Raw genomic sequence first — 16,236 nt, 5'->3', positions numbered from 1 at the left:
AAAACCCTCTAATTATTAACATATGAAAACCTGTGGTATCTTGAATACTCACACCCATCAGCTCAGCTATTCATGTTTTTAAGCATACAGTTGCCATATAAATCTTTCGCAGTAACCTGAATAAAAATAACTTATGACAACACTTACATAAAACCGCATTTTTACTGGTGTTAAAATTATAAAATTACAGTGGCGTTATTACCCACCTACAAATCTCAACTTACTAAAAACAACAAACCAGCAGATAGCTAAACTAACATAAACCTCAGCGGGTGCAATTAGCAACATTATTTATGTTAATGTAACAGCGCTGTTGTATGTGGGGCCAATAGTAAGAACAAAATTTCTCTTTACCTCTGTCTTGATTTGCACAACAAACTATCAAAAAAAGGAAAAGAGGGAGAGGTGCTAGTACAGTAAGCTAGCAGGTTAACCCTGTTAGCAAAGTTAATTTAGTTCATGTTTTAGGAGTAGCATCAGTAACTACAAGATGAACACAGCTGTAGCCATCAGGTTCATGTCAGCCCTTCACACTCACCATTAGAGTTAACATAGTGGCCCCTTGGATACTTCCCCTCAGCATGTAAGTATCCCAATGTAGCATTGGGAAGGTATCCTGGAGTCTGTGAATGTTTTAGATTCCTGTCCTCCTGTGAGATAAGGCATGAGTGTCCTTGCTGTCCTGAGCATTGTTTAATACCAACCACAGACATACTATTCACATACTAATCACCTAAAGCCAAGGTACACTTAACAGTTCTATTAATCCTTGACAATTTCATGTTGTAATGAATAATTGTCTTGGCCACTGCTGCTTTATTTATTTTAAGTTTTTTCAATTTATATAGTTTATTTTATTACACTGCTTCCTGTTTATATTCAACCCACCAATGTATGTTTTTCTTAAAGTTTGTGAAAATAACTTCAGGATCTTAAAGGTATGGTGTGTAAAATCTCACTATTAGATGTCAGTAGATTGCAGACTGCAGTCTACAACAATGTGATTGGTCACTTGCAATGTTGAACCTGGAACAACATTTATTATGATGATTTCACTCCAGAAGGTCATTGCAAAGCAATTTTTTTAGAGAAATGTACCATCTTTCAGGTAATGACTGGAAATGTCGTTACATATAGATGACTGTATAGCTATATTTAGAGGGATATATGTATATATCCCCCTTCCCCCAGGGGAATGGTAGTATGGTAACATACTTTATCATTTTTGGCTGCTCCCTTAATTAACAAAGGGTCCCCAAAACAGGTAGCTTTGTTTGATTTGGCTGAATTTTTACATTGGATGACTTTTGTATGCAACCACATAGAGGATTTGTGTCTGATTTTATATTATATTTTAAATGACATTGTAGCCCAACATCCATTTTGGGGAATTAAATGGGGACTAAAAGTGAACAACTGAGGCTTAATTTTTAAGAACAGTTGTATTCTTTCGGTGAAGAATACGGCTGCTGTACAAGCCCAATTACAATTCTTAGTGTCAGCATGACACTTTGCTTCAAATTGCTGATTGTTTTTAAATGGTTTGAAATTCATTCAGGTTTGTTTAACTCGTTGAGCAAAGTGGCATTTGGCACTATGAGTTACTCGATCTTCACGGCTTCACACATTAGGGGCTTAACTCACCACAGGGGCTCAAGAACTGGAAATCAGAGCCTGTGAGACAGCAGAAAGGATGCCTTTTGTTTTTTTCAGGTTAGGTTTTGGAATAGAGAGAAAGACAGAATGACATTGGTTGTATTTGTACATTTTTACAGCAATTGCCTTTTCTTAATTTGGATTGTTTTGTTTTTTTTGTTTTTTTTTAAGGGCTTAGTGACTCCAGCTCCAGGAAAATGTAAGATGATTACAGCCTGTACAAGGAATAAAAATAATAAGGATAGACATGTGATGGTTCAGAGAAGAAGACCTAAATGCAGCTCGCCACAAGCAAATAAAATCAATTCATTGCACAATTTTAGGCCACGGGCACAGAGAACATAACAGGCAGAATGTTCAGTCTTCAAAGTGATCCAGAAATCCAAACCCCAATAATAAACAATGGCTGAAAAACTGACAGGAAACCCAGACCTCAATAAAACTAAATAAAATTAAAGTTCAGAAAGCAAGCAAAAAATATTTAAAATATGACAATATGGACCTGAAATCTGATTAAAAACATAACTTAAAACTATCAGTTTTAACATTTGTGTGGTAAAACTACTTGCTTATTCAGAATGCTACATGTCATTGTGGCACTGGTTTTAGTTTTTATATACTTGGTGCTAAAATTAATATAGACCAGTAAAGCTGATGATGGCTTGCAGACTGGAGGGAATCAACATGTATAGCACATAAATTTACAGGTTATGTTCATTTTAAGATGTAAATTATGGATTTTCTGCCTGACAGTTATTGTCTAGAGAGTGATATGATGTATAACCGAAGCGTGAACAAAACCTTATAGGTGCACTCTAAATGATGGACCCTTAAATAAAACTCTCATCATCATGTTAGATTTTATGGGGTAGTGTGTTACCTCGTCTTTTAACAGTAAAGGTTAAATCTGATCTAGTGCGTGTTTGATTTTTTGGTGAACATTTGCATTATTTTGATTAAAGCTTATTTTCTTCCTGTCATGTTGATGTATGTGGTACTTTCAAATGCAGACCAAGACACAAGCATGTAGAATAAAAACTTAAAATGTACTGTTAATATTAATCTGGGGTTATAGTCCAACAAAAAACCTGCCAAAATAAAACAGGAAGTGAAATGGACTAAATGGAGGAACACAGACATGAATGAACCTAATGCAGGGAAAGTGACACAAGAGGATGGAGCTAAACTCTACAGACAACCAAAACTAGAAGCAAGAATTAAGGAAAAACAAAAACATAAAGCAAATAACAAGGCAAACTAAGAATCACCAGTAGATGTTCAAATAAAGCAAAACTAGATGGTGTCAGATCTCTTGACATATCAAAACAAGAGAATCACAGGGGTAGCTAAGATAAATAAAGGCTGCACTTCATATTGAGTGAGCCATGATTTCTTTTTGTGTGTCCGTGTGAAACTGAGAGGAATTATTTTCTGGCAAGGCACTTTGCTACAGTAGTGAAATTTCCTGTCTGCCTTGTCTCATATAGATAATAACTAATGCAGCATATTCTCACTAGACTGTGGTATATTTAATCTGAGCATGTCTGGCACTATCGGTCAATCGTAAATAAAACCATCGTTATAGACTTGTGTATATAGGGCATCTTGAATTCCTGGAACCAGTGAGGAAAAAAAGAAAAAGGCAACAGCTACGTTGTACTGCGTGATGCTGAATAACACCACACCCTCCCAGAGGTTAATAAGTGCATATCCACTGTGGGATTGTATTCATGTATACATAATAAAGTCGAGAATGGCATGCACAGTTACAAATATTTTATTATGGGGATGTGATAGCAAAGAATTTGTTGGAGAGTGAAGAATAAACTAAAGGAAGTTGTTGCTGGCAGTGATAAACTGTAATAACTTCCAGCCGAATAACAAATAGTCATAAAGATAGGTCGGCCTGTTTGTCATGGAGCAGGAACCTCAATGTAAACAGAACCATGTGCCAGGAGCCATAAGACCTTTCAAACAGTGTGAACGCCGCACACCGCTGTGCCCATGGCAACCACGTGACTTTAATAATTGATGCTATAATTCCAGTTTGTTTATTTAAATCTTCAACTTGTAAACTTTATAGCCTGTCACAACATTTACTTTGTGTATGAAAGCTGGCATGCACTTGGGTATATTATTACTATCTCATGTGTGCTGGATGATGTCGCATATAGGCTTAACATGGCATGTTGTTATGCTTTGCACAGACATGGCATATTCAGTCTGACATGCCTTTTAAAGCAGCCTGGTTTGCCAGCAGCCACTTACTAGCAAACACACTCTTTAAGTTAGGAATAACAAGAATTGCAGTGACATACAGGTAAAAGAAAAAATTACAATGCTGCTTTGGAACAAAAGGTACTTGATCTATAATTCAGGTCAAAAAAATGTGTGAAATTAGAATTTCTCTTGTCCTATGTCCCTGACTTACTTCATCCCTGAATATATCTATGAATTATTTAGCGTATCTGAAGGAGTCTGCCTATTGTTCTGGCTGTGATATTTCTACTTTTTAGTGGCTCAATACTCCTGGCATCATTGAAAAAAATAAAACAGCTCTAATTCGCATTTAACATTAAAATCAGTCCCAAGATCCCATCATTGAAGTAATCATTAAAACCGTGTGATGGAGATTTAAAGCACACCACTAATACAAATTACAGCTTTACCTGCTAAATTAAGAAAATCCTTTATAGTAGGCATTTCCACTGCCTTTGATCTCTTTTCTTCCTTCACTGTTGCCAGAGGAGCATTTCTCAAAAACTCACATGCTGTAACGTTACGCTGTGCTCCCAGTTTTATTTAAACTTTTTAAAATTCATACATCAAAAAATGAAAAATAGTGATAATATGTTACATGATATTTCGATATCCCAGTTTTGTTTCTGCAGTTGTTGAAATGACTGCACTGTGAAATGCTGGGTAGAGTCAAGGAGCATGTTTTATAGATGAGTGTTTCCAAATGCCCAGGAACAGGGACAGTGGAGATTAGACAGGAGCTCTTTACAGGACTGGACTATGTCTGCTGAGCGCTTTCAGGGGAACAGCGTTAGGTCAACTTACACTGACAAACACAAATATTCAATCAAACACACATACATATATACATACTCTACCAGCCTGCACGTGTACGCAAACCACAGATATTCACTATCCATCCCTACAACACACTTTCCTTATATAATCCTCATCACTACGGATCATTACCTAGGCTTTGAAGCTCCAATCCGTCACTTTAACTGCATCCCGGACCCCTGACACTCTGTTTATGGTAAGCTGAGGGATGCAAAATATCTTGGAAGCTAGTACTGGTATTGCTCTCATCAAGTTACACACATGGTGTAGTTTTAGCCACCGTGGTGCAGAGACAGAACAGTGATGCTGAAACCTGAAGGGTGTTTTTTCACAACTTGACATATGAAGGTAACATACAGATCTGTCTGTAAGAAGTTATAAATGACACTGACTGAGAATGAATGAAACCTAATCTGGGTTTGGCAAAATTTTGAAAAGGAACTGAAATTGTTTTTGTTGCATCTGCTGTTTGCAATAGCTTTAATTATACCTTCATGGGTTACCCACAAGATCCATGTGTGTATCCTCATGCACACATTTATTAAACAGGTAAGCTGTCACATGCAGAGCGTACAGGAGATTTAGTCCTCAAATTCATCAAAGCTGACAAAAAATATATTTCCTGTCACATTTTTACATTTTTTTCAGATTACATTTAAGTTTAAAGTCAGTGTTTGCAGGATTGAACACTTTCACATTAATGCGCGCAGGGAGCTTTTTACTATCACTAATGTGACTCTAATCAAAATATGGCCACAGGTAACACTGAAGACATATTTTATGGATTCATATGTCAGTTTGGTTGGAGGAATTATCATTATACATGGACTGAAATTTTAGTGTGTAAAAAATCATGAAAACACAAATGAGCAAATTTCATTTCCAGCGTGTATTATGGTGTTGGCTTCATAGAAGTGACACCTTTGCCCTCAAATACAAGGTGGCACTAAAACTGACTATGTTCTTGCTGGTTGACTGCGCTCATATAATATAAAGTAATGTAATGACAAACAAATATGCTTTCATAATCTGAAATAGCTAATTTTTCTGTCAAGTACCGTCGTGCTCTATATAACATCTGTTGGTCTCTTTATGTGTGTCCAGAGGTGCATGACCGGCCGAAGCGACACCAAAAGATGACATCAGTTTCATCACACGGGGGCACATGTGCAGTGGGGGTGAGCAGTCAGCATAAAAGCGCACTTATCCTTTTTTTCTGAAAAAAATGCTATTTTTAAATGAATGTGCAGATCTTTTAGATTTGGAATCTTTTGGATATGTTCCACAGAACTGTTCAATGAAAGTTTGCAACTACGCTGAAGTTTTACTCTCTGAAAAAGTTTATGGATTACCAGGAACAAGTTTCATGTAGCTTTGCCACTTTGTAAAAGTATTTGCAGATTGTTTTGGCATCTTTTCAGATTCAGATGCATGTCTCTGAATGAGTATAAGTTCTATTGCCTGCTTCCTCGTTAGCACATTGAATGTTGTTGCCATCGTTCTTTTGCTAAAGCAGATATTAAATTAATGCAATTGGAGCTCAAATTATCTCACCAACTTGATTGACCATGTTTGAAACCAGAAACTGGTTCCTAACAAATACAAAGCCTAATTTCTTCCCTACAGATGATAAAACAACAACAATGATAAAACACACCAGATGCACATGCTTATGGACCCATATGATATGTTTAAACCCACAAGAAATACATTTCGTACAGCTGAAGTTTTGGAGAGAGGAGATGGGAAATGGATTTAATGGCAGTAGATCTAAGAACTGCAAGAACTCACAAGAAAAACAAAAAGAACTTCTGCAGCTGGGAAACGGCTGCGATTGCCAGACAACCAGTGACGATAACAAAGAAAGAAGCCCACCTTGCACTAGTACTGTGTGAAAGAAATCAATTATCCCCAGTGCCGAGGATGTGCCGCTACAGATCAGTTCTTGTAAAGGAAGGTGCCAAGTTATTTTAAGACAAGCTGAGATGTCTTCCTGAACAATTTTGTCCACCTCCATGGTTGTTAAAAAGAAGACTTCCAACCTTGGCTTTATTGCTTGTGGTAAAACTGTTCTACTTGGGATATTAGGTGATTCAGAAACTAGGGTTCTCAGCATTCAGAGGATATGGTGTGGGGGCTGACAGCAAAGGCAATGCAATGCATTGCCTACGAACATATGAAGAAGTGCACAGTAAACTCTTTTCTTCCTGATAACGCCAGGAAATGTTGCTTGCAGGATGGATGTGGAGCACTGAAACCAAATGACTTAAACTGCATTTTTTTTTTTCTGGAATTAAGGAGCGTTGTTGGCCTATAGCATAAAAGCCATTATGTGATATAATTGCTGTTTTTGAAACTACTGCAACGTCCTTTTAGAGACTGCGTAAAACCAACAGGAGGAAGGCTCCACAGCAAAAGCTCCAACTTAATTTATACCAAATTCATAAATGTTGTATTGTTGAGGCTGTTGAAAAAATATGAGAGATAGTTTTAATGGGACATGGAAATGGCAAATGCATGACAGCAGCGAACAACAGTATTGCATCATTTACATCTCAAGGACCTCTAAAGTAAATCCTTTTGAAGCACACCGTGTCTTAAGAAAGCCTTTGTTTTTTATTCAGTAGCCTACAAGTATTTTCAAGGGCAATGTTATTTTTGAAACAGCCCTTCTTGTACAAATGTTAGACAAGATTTAACACTTCAGAGGAAATCGATACCTTAAAAACGCTGAGGCTCTCGCCAATCAGATGACTTCTACATAGTCTGCTTTTAGTGCTGCATACACATTACATTCTGATAGACTGAAAACTAATCACAGGAGCCTGCAAATGTAACAGAAGCAGCTGCTGCTTCTGACAAGAAACATTTGCAACATTTCAGGATGTAAACATTAGGACAGCGTGTCCTTAATATAAAGTTAAATGAAACTTTCTCAAAATAAATTGTGTCTACAATTTGGATTTTACCTTTAGCTTTGTAGCTGTTTGAGTTGTTTCCTCCTGTCAATCCAGAATTTCTATGATGCCATTTGTATTCTGGCTTTTGGTTCTCTAAAACATCATTGATCCTGTCTGTACTAAATTGGCCACTTTTTGGGGGGTATCCCTGTTCAACTGCATGTTGCAGCTGATCACATTGCAACTATCTGACACATATAGGGGCATAATCAAGTCGACCTGTTGAAGTTCAAACTGAAAATCAGAATTTGGAAGAAAGGTGATCTAAGTGACTTGTTGGTGACAAATGGGCTGGTCTGAGTGTTTCAAAAGCTGATGATCTGCTGGGATTTTCCCACACAACGTCTCTAGTGTTTGTAGAGAGAGAAAAATATCCAGTGAGCAGAAGTTCGCTGGACCTTGTTGATGTTAGAGGTCAGAGAAGAATGGCGAGACTGCTTTGAGCTGATAGGAATGCAGCAGTTAATCAAATAGCCACACATTACAACTAAGGAATGCAGAAGAGCATCTGTGAATGCACACGTCGAACCTTGAAGCAGATGGGCCACAGCAGCAGAAGGCCACACCAGGTTCCACTCATTAAATGCCAGTGATAGCTGCAGATCCAGGATTCAGAAAACAACGGTAAGCTCAAAAATCAGCTGTTAACTCAAAAGAATACAAAAGTTTGAGTATTTGCAGAGCAAGAAATACAAAAGCAAAGAGTCTTTAGGAAATCACAGGACAGGAAAACTCACAACCAAGAGAGACAGCACGACAATGGACAAGAGGAGACTCGGACAATATAAAAACACACACAGAGGATAATAACGGGATTGGTAACAGGTGGGAACACAGCTGGGGATAACACACATAAAGGAATTTAAACTAAACACAGAGATTAACAATCACCAAAATAAAACAGGAAGAGACTCAGCTGAATGGGTTCACTGTACTGATATGGCCTCCACAGTCAGTAAATCTCAATAGATGCTAAAGCTCTTCATGTGATTTCACATTACTGTTACCTACTTCTTTGCTTTTCATGCCCTTTAAATGCCTTGCAAAAAATAAATCAATAAATAAAAAATACGTGTGTAGTACTATTTTGAAAACCCTTGTGCTGGTACCTCTGTCCTGATCAGCTCTGTTGTGCAAGTAAATTATGGTGCTTGAGAAAGTGTTATGATCGTCATCCATGTATAATAATTCACTGTACATAGACGGACACAGACCAAACCAGCTCCATGAATTTTTGTACAGCCACATTTTTGTATAGGTATATTTGTTTCTTCATGTTGAGCGAAAAACAGTTATTACAAAATTATTACAAACTGAGTAAGCTTTTGTCTTATCTAGTTATGTCAGAGATTTGCAGAGTTGCGTCAGCCAGATCTAACATTGCTGGTAATTACTTGTAAGATTCTGAGCTGTCACTTTCCCTTTCTGTAATTTCATAGTAGGTCTGTCAGCATCAGCAGTTAGTCATCTGACTTTGGATGTAGCTATAAGCCAGAGTGCCATCAATAATTCTTCCCCTTTAGGCTGTTAGATGTCGGAAAGGCACGCAGATGGACAGATGAGTCAGCTGCCTCTTCAACAGGAAAAAAAGCTGAATGTCAGGAAGAACTGGCAGAACTACTAATTAGATTTGGATGGAGTTGACCTAAACTCTGAGGTGAAGGTGAAAAGAGTCCATCTAAGTCAGTCATTATGCCCTCTGTGTAAATTGCACATTCATACTGGTTCATTTCCCAATGTGTGTTAATCTTGGAAGCAAAAGGAGAGTGGATTAAAATGTACTGTAGTTATATTACACTAAAACTCTCTATATAGGAGAAATGTGTTAATAGACAGACATGTAACAGTATTAAATGACTACCATATTGCAGTCTGCTCCAGTATATGGAAGCCTCCACACCTCTTCTGAATCATCCTGAATAACTGTGGCCTGTTAGCAGGAGCACTGAAGCTCCACAGTGTGACTAGTCTGTCAGTCGCTGGTGCACAACTTTGGCCTGGCTATGCTCATTGAGCTGGTGGTGTGTGTGGGTGGTGAATCGCTGGAGATGTAGGTTTGTATGCATGGATGCCTATAACAATATGAGCTGTCTGTATGTATGTGTGCCATGTTTTTTCCTTATTATTATATTATGAGTTTGTCATTAATATTTTAGACATTTACATTAGATTTTAACTTCAATTTTTTCACCTCATCATGCATTATTAATACAACTCATAGTGTTAAAATCCACCCGGGTTCATTTTTAAGCCACTCTATAGTATATGTGTTAAAAATGTATATGCAAATGAGTATTTACAAAGTATGTACAAATATATACTAATAAATGAGGTCTATTAAACAGTGTCAACGGTGAACAAGTTGCACCGACTGCTTTGGCATAAGTTTTTCTAATGTTCAGACTGTGTGAACATCTACTCAAATTACAATGACAACAGAAAAAGACAATACAATACACACTATCTGCCATCTGAATGTTGAGGAAGATGAAATATTTTTCCATAATTGCATGATCTAGTATGATCAAGGTGGCAGCATCTCCGAAAGGGGGTCATAGAAACAGTTAGAAGTTACAAAGCAAAAAGATCAATAAACAAAAAAAGACCCTTTAGTAGGGCGTGAATGTGCCAATGATAATGTGCCAAATTAAGGTCCAAAATTTGAGTTTATTATTACAGACTGCAGAAAAGTCTGTATTTTGCTCAGCCTCTGAAAGGAATACAAACAGGATAAATAATAAATCAGTTCACTCTAAACACTTATACAACCCATTATACTGTGTGATCCACTGTGGTTAGAGGAGAGGAAAAATGAAAATACTGGTGGCCACCAGTGTTACCCCTCAGCCTTGTAGCCTTGTGGTATAAATTTGAGAATCCTAGGTGATTTTCAGAAAAGTTGGCCTCTGACCTTGAGATCAAGGTCACTGGAATTCAAAGGTTCACAAGATTTTTGGTAATTTAATTTATGGGAGGAATTTGAAAATCTCACTTTGCATTGTTCTCAAGATGTTGTGTTCCGAATTCTTTATATTATTTTATTTATTTATAATGTTTTCAGCAAACTTGATCTCTAGCCTTGACGTTGAGGTCAAGATCACTGAAATTTGCTGACATCCCAGATTTTTAATAAATGGATCTTTTGCATAAATGTTAAAATCCTATGTCACCTCAAGTTATCGCCTGGCTTGGTGACGACAATACCAAAGGAGGTGGTTGGTAAAAGTGATTGTGAAAAAAAACTCAGGCATTATATGTGGCAGACTGAAACAAAGATGAAATTATGCCTTCAGAGTGATCATATTGGTCCAGTTTTATTGGAAATACAGGATTTTCAATCAGTAATCGTAATCAGTGTAAGGTTTTGCTGACTTTCGAAGTTGACCCATGACCACCAATGGTCTTCAAAAGGCCAATGATGACATCAGGTAAACGCAAGGGCGTAGATTTGGTTTTGGCATTGGTGGGGACGGTTGATTCAACCCTGCCCAGTTTCTTTTTTTTTTTTTTCCTTTTTGTCTTTGCTTCTTGCTAAAGAAGGAGAAATATACTTGCCTACATATGCTATTCTACATGCTTTTAAACCATTTAAAATTACAATTCATAGTTTTATATGTGAATTATATAATGTTAAATTACTATTAAACAAATGACTAAGTATTTTAGACTTTAGTTTACTTCAGCCCTATTCCATATAAATCAGGTATCATACAAAAATAAATATATTTTCAAATACAATCATGACAATAAAAGAATTTGACTTTAAGGACTTAACAACATTACTTCAGTTATATCATCTTGATGCATGCTCAATCATCCAGGTAATTAATTTTCCAAAAGCTGATTCTGTTCATCTGGACGTAGCGTTTTTTGGGAGAAACGTTTCGTCACTCATCCAAGTGACTTCTTCAGTCTCAGCTGACTGCAGGTTTCCCCAATCTTATAAACAGTACATTTGCATAATGACTTAACTTCAGTTATACCAACATCACACCAACATCTCTTATACATTAGCACTAAGGGAAGACTGAATGACCTGGTGGTTTTTGTCCATAAAACTACTCATCTAAGATTACCACAAAGTAAAAGATCTCTCAGCAAAATTATGCAACATTTTAGGCACGATTGCCCTGATCAAATCAGTGAGCTGGGATTTTTTATTCTAAACATGAACTACTGTTACAGCAACAGACATGGACTACTGGTGTCCAACACAACAACTCAATGTCCACTATGTGAAGGAGCCAAACACATGCCTTCTCCTCTCGTTAATCTATAGCACCAAATCATCAGTCATCAGTCACCTCACCTCGTCACCTCTGTCCGAGCTACAACATGGCAGAGCTGCCTCTGTCACCTGATAAATAACAGTGAGACATTCCAAATACATGCAGTCACACATGTGCTTCAAATACAGTAATGAACCACCAAGTCATCATCCAATTTCACCTGTGATCTTGTATCACCATTACTCTCTGAGCTTTGTGTTGGTTCTTCTGTCACCTGACAAATAGCACATACATGACAATAAGAATAAAATGGGGAGCTGCTTCAGTGTTTCTGTCAATTTGTGCAGATCTTGACTCATCAGTAATGTTTGTAGGGTGAGTGCATTTTTAAAACAATTTGTGCAAACTGCACTACAAGGTGGAATATTTGCAAAATCATGACTACCTCATGATATTTTGTCTCAAAAATTAACCCTATGAATATGTCAGTACAGGACAATGAAATTATTGTGTCGCCAACATTTTAATGTTAGACATATAATTTTAACAGCCTCTGTAAACTAATATCCTGGGTTGCTCGAGGCTGCCGTTTCCTCTGACAGTTTCAATCAAAATTAGAAATGTTACTCTGAGACTGAGAGAACTAATAGTGCTGCATGTTGTGCAGTTAGTTTCCAAAACACGTTATTCATGGTTACATACAATTTTAGCCTGATGTGGGCCAAAGCCTAGCATAGCCTGTAACGTTATTATGACGGACACATTTTATGAGTGAACTTGACTTTAAGTGACTTACAGGTTTCTTTGAAAAATACTTTCTTATATTCAGGTTCTTCCTTTTTGCTGCCATCCTCCTCTCCTCCTTGCAGGTCCTCACAGCGCAGGCTTGCCGCTGCTAAAACTAAACAGAGCTCCCTGAAAGGCACAGCCAATCACATTGGCCATATTTGTCACATGAGGTAGGACTCCAGTAGAGAACGTAATTTAACTCTTTCTGCACCGCTGGGTGAATGAGACGTTGACAGATCGTTTTTTTTCTTTCTATCGGGTTTGTTTTTCTTTACTCGAAGAGATCAAATTATTGGTGGGGACAATTCAATAATTGCTTGATATTGGTGGGGACATGTCCCTTCCGTCCATGCCAAATCTACGCCCTTGGGTAAACGGACTATCCATCCATCCATTTTGTATCCCGTATCCAGGTTTTTGGTCAGAAAAACAACAGTTTAAGCAGAAAAGCCCAGACTTCCCTCACCCCAGCCCCCTATTGAAGCTCATCCAGGGACACCAAGTTGTTCTTAATCCAGCCAAGAGACATAATCTCTCCTGCGAGTCCTGGCTCTCCCTTGGTCCCTCTCCTAGTAGGATATACCTGAAACACCTGGCCTAGGAGGCATCCAGGAGTCATCCTAATCAGATGCCCAAGCCACCTCAACTAGCTTATTTCTGTGTGGAAGAGCAGAGGCTCTACTCCAAGTCCCTCTTCAATGATGGAGCTCCTCCTCACCCTATCCCTATGGCACAACCTAGCCACCCTTACAAGGAAACTAATTTCTGCTGCTTTCGGTCACTACCCAGAGCATGTGACCATAAGTAAGGTCAGATCCCCAGTGGCAACAGTCTAAAAAAAATGTACTCCAGATATTCCAGATGTAAAAACTCAAATGGCTCTCTAAAGGAAACTCCACTCTAGTTCAAGCTCCTGTGGGTTAACCCAACACCACCTGATGGAGCAAACACATTTTGGCACTTCTTTTTGTAATCTCAATCTTTCTTTCAATACTTGAAGTTCCTGCCAAAAGGTGAAAGCTAGAGTAGAAATCAAACGGCAAACATAATGCTCTGCATTCCTCTTACCCTCACCACACTGTTACAGTACAGTTTATTGGTTTTGTTTCTTACTGTAGAAACCCTTTCTCCTCTGTCTTCTTGCAGTTTAATGTTAATCCTAACAAGATTCAGAAACTTGATCTCTTGATGTAGAAGTAATTCTAAACCTTGATGGAGCAAACCACCATTTTCCAGGAATGGACCAAGACTTGGGTGTACCCAGCCACACACATAATGCTGCAAACCACTGCAATGCATGTTCAATATCATGATTTGATGGCACCAACAAAACAACCCCTGTTGCACCTTTTCTGTCCATGCATTTTTATTTTCAAATGTGTTTGTTTTTTTCACGCTCATCCAGCTCAAATAACTGAGCTTCATCAAAACTCAGTTACTTCTTCAGATTTATGGAAATCAGCGGGGAAAAGATGCACAGATCTAATTCTACTTTGAGAGACAGGCAAGTAAGGAAGGATAGACGGAAGGATAGACAGAAGATTATACGACACAGTAGATGAAGATGAGACAGATGAAAAGAGAGGCTGATGTGTGTGATGTGCTTCCTCTGCTGTCCAGCTCCCGGCTGGTGCTTGCATGACATGACAATCTTGGCTGAGCACGTATTAAGCATGAGCCCCATTAATTAGCTTTCAACCTTCAATGCGATAAAGGACTGTTGGCATGCATGGGTGGAGCAAGGGTGGGATTATGATGATAATGACAGAGGGAGAGAGTGGGAGCGCTGTGCAAAGAGAAAGTGAAGCTGATGAGTGATTTTGAATTCACAAGCGCAGGCCAATTTCTGTCGAAAAATGTTACTGCTTACTACAGCTTATACAGTTGCAGAATTTCGAATGAATCCAACATCAGTGGTACGAAAGCATGAGAGAGCAAGTGTGATGAAGAGGAGGGTGAAGCAGATGATTAAGGTTGAGCTGCATGGATGGATGAGTGCACAGATGGGTGAAGGGTGAGAGATGAAACTGCAGAGATATTGTGGGTACGTCAGAGGAAATAAATGAACGGAGGAAGAAGGAGGAAAGGGCAATGATGAAGCTATGAGGGACAAAGACAGATGAATGCATAATGATGCTGGGGTGTAGGAGATGAAAGAGTGCTGTAGATTATGATTAACTTTGTCGACACTGTACATGTACATGTCCTACATCAAACTGAGTAATGCTGTAATGCATAGTTCGTGGATTGCGCCCATGAAGAACTTCACAGATCTTCTGTGTCAATGCCAAACAGTTTATTCTGCAACTGACTCCAGTTTTGAGCACTCAGAAGCTCTGGGTGGACCCTGCTACAGCAGTACGTTGGTGCGTGCTCCAAGCATGCCATATTTGACCCATGTCATAGGGATGATATGACTGAGATCATAATGCAAGGAAGAACCTACTTGACCTACTTGTATTGTGACATAAAAAAAGTGATTCTTTTTTTTTTTTTTTAAAATATTGACGACCAGGATACCATTAGGGCGGGCTTATGGTAGAACTTGGTCTTATGGCCAGTGATCTGGTGTTGTGACTCATTGTTACATCTCACATTTTTCCAGTATACAATCCTTGCCCACTACACTCTAAACGATTCCTTGGGTATGATACTGAACACCAATATTTCCCTTAATCATGTGTTAGTGTGTAAGTATCATAGATAGGTTTGCTTTAATACAGCATCAATATCAAATTAGCTGATTGGCTGGTTAAGCATTAGTGATAGGACACTCCCTTAATGCTTAGCGCAACATTAGATGTGTAGATAAACCACCTCAATTCTTGGCTGTTCATTTTGTGCCTGATATCAAAATGGACATAAGAATCTAAAAGTATTGTCTCAGCCACTTCTATTAAAAATATTATGACCACTGCCAGAAAAAAAACGAGTGGTCAAAAACCTGAGCTCTTTGACTATTAACATGCTCGACATTTAGCGCACTAAGAGATCCAGACTCAGTGTGCCAAAGGAAAGAAAACACTCAAACTCTCCAACACTGCAGATAAGTACTACTGAAGTGTTATTTATAAACCTCAAATCACAGGTCTGTCCCACAGCTGCTTTTAATGATGTCACTTCCAGTCTTTTACCAAAATGTCACTGCTTTTTACAGTTTAGGTATTTTCTAGGGAGCTGATGTGGCACTTCCAGTATGAGTGACGGAAAGATGTGAAGGGCCGCTATGCCCCATGTGGACATCAAACAAGTACAAAATGGTGACTGTTAGACTAACAGAGTTATTGAGCTGTGGTTGTACAACAACACAGTTGGTCTTTTATCACATTTTATCACATGTGCATCAAAGCTAGCTTTATTTACCTCAAGTGATTAACTGGGTCATGACATATGTCATATAAAATAGAGACAACATGTAGTTTCTCTTCACAGATTTTTGAGAATTCAGGCAGTAAATACTAATTTCAAGAATGGTGACAGAGAGAATCACCTCGTTCTGTTCTGATCTTCAGGAATATCGAAACATT

The 16,236-nt window shown here is 38.2% G+C and overlaps 1 long non-coding RNA gene across 1 annotated transcript in view; it reads right to left on the bottom strand.

Moving 5' to 3' along the window:
- LOC112842206 (uncharacterized) overlaps positions 1-647 on the bottom strand; it is a 45,639-nt gene extending 44,992 nt beyond the window's left edge. Inside the window, exon 1 of the long non-coding RNA XR_003213931.1 lies at positions 539-647. This is a non-coding gene — a long non-coding RNA (uncharacterized LOC112842206). The remainder of the gene's footprint in view (positions 1-538) is intronic.
- Between the last annotated feature and the right edge of the window lie 15,589 nt (positions 648-16,236).

This window comes from Oreochromis niloticus, linkage group LG14 (assembly GCF_001858045.2).
Source record: "Oreochromis niloticus isolate F11D_XX linkage group LG14, O_niloticus_UMD_NMBU, whole genome shotgun sequence".
NCBI lineage: Eukaryota > Metazoa > Chordata > Actinopteri > Cichliformes > Cichlidae > Oreochromis > Oreochromis niloticus.
The sequence above is the reverse complement of the archived record's forward strand: the minus strand, read 5'-3'. Positions and strand labels throughout refer to the sequence as shown.